This window comes from Galeopterus variegatus, unplaced genomic scaffold, assembly GCF_000696425.1.
Source record: "Galeopterus variegatus unplaced genomic scaffold, G_variegatus-3.0.2 Scaffold461, whole genome shotgun sequence".
NCBI classification, from domain to species: Eukaryota; Metazoa; Chordata; class Mammalia; order Dermoptera; family Cynocephalidae; genus Galeopterus; species Galeopterus variegatus.
This window is the reverse complement of record NW_007726572.1, coordinates 81,973-83,766: the sequence shown is the minus strand read 5'-3', so window position 1 is coordinate 83,766 and position 1,794 is coordinate 81,973.

Genomic DNA, 1,794 nt, shown 5'->3' with positions numbered 1-1,794 from the left:
GGGCTACAAAAAGGGCAATACAGCAAGTACAGGCTTTACAAGTGGCTGATCCCACTAAACCTTTTGAATTAGACATACATATCACCCGAGAGGGATTAGGATGGGGTCTGTGGCAGAGACAAGACCGATTCTGAACACCTATAGGATTCTGGTCTCAGCTCTGGAAGGGTGCTGAAGTATGCTATTCTCTAACAGAAAAACAGCTAGCAGCTGTATATTCTGCCTTGATGGCTACAGGAACTGCTAAAGTCCTAGTAAGGACAACATATCCCATATTAGGTTGGCTGCACACGTGGGCAACCAACCCTAAAACAGGTGTAGCACAGACTCCTACTCTGTCTAAATGGGGAGCATATATAGAACAAAGGAGCACTGTGTCAATGAATCCTCTGACCAAAGAGTTGCAAACTGTGCTAGGCCCAGTAGAGGTTGTGGAGGAAACTTTGACGTAACCCCTACCCATGGAGGTGGAGGCTACACCTTTCCATGAGGAACAGGGACCTATCACAGAGCAAGATTGGTATACAGATGGCTCTAGCATGGGACCCTCAGCATCATGGACAGCTGTTGCTGTCCAGCCCTTAACAGATACTATATGGTATGAAAATGGCACAGGGCAAAGAAGTCAATGGGTAGAATCGAGAGCTGTTTGGATGGTGATGAAAAATGAGCCTGGGCCATTAACCATCTGTACTGACAGCTGGGCTGTGTACAAAGGTTTAACCCTTTGGATTCCTACTTGGAAATATCAACGGTGGATGGTAGGCCACCAACCCCTGTGGGGACAAGCCAGGTTGCAAGAGTTATGGGAATTGGGGCATGAGAAAGAAGTAACACTTTTTCATGTCACAGGATACTTCCCCCTAGCCAGTCCAGGAAATAATGAAACTGATGCCTTGGCTAAGGTAAGATGGCTGGAGAGAGCCCCAACTACTGATGTAGCCCAGTGGTTACACTGACGAATGCAGCATGCTGGCAGCAAAACCATGTGGATGGCGGCTCAAAGATGGGCCTTGCCTATAAAATGGGAAGATGTAGTGAATGCCTATCATGCTTGTCCAGTATGTGCTCAAGAGAGTCCACACCCCCAGCGGGTGCCCCATACAGATGGGCAAATAACTCGAGGAAGGGTGCCCCTGACTCGATGGCAAGTGGACTTCGCCAGACCACTGCTGAGGTCGGAGAATTTCAGATACATCTTCACAGCTGTTGATATGGCTACTGGTCTTCTGTTTGTATGGCCTTGTAAGGCCCCAGACCAGGTAAACATTGTGAAGGCATTCAATAGCCTTACGGCCATGTATGGCTGGCCTTTAGTCATAGAGAGTGACAATGGAACCCACTTTACTGGAAATGAGGTTGAGAAGTGGGCTTCCCAGTTGTCTGTTCAGTGGAAGTTGCATGTGCCATATCATCCCCAGGCAGGGATGATTGAGTGATACAATGGTCTTTTAAAAAGGGGGCTAAGGCTATCTGCCCAACCCCCATCCCTGAAGGGGTGGACATGGCAGTTATGGCCAACAGTAAGGATTCTAAATGACAGACCCCACAAGGGCAGGCCCTCTACAGTGGAAGTTCTGTTGCCTAGGGCTGCAGCACCTATACAACTGCAAGTCACAACTAGAGACGAGCTTTTGAAGCCAGGATATGGCAAGATTATGGAAATATTCTCTTACCAGCCCCAACATGTTTACAACAGGGACAGACAGTACAGTGGAAATGGCCTTGGAAATTAGAAGCCCCCCATATATGCTGGGTAGGCCTAATAGGGCCTTGGGGGAAAGGATTAGAAGA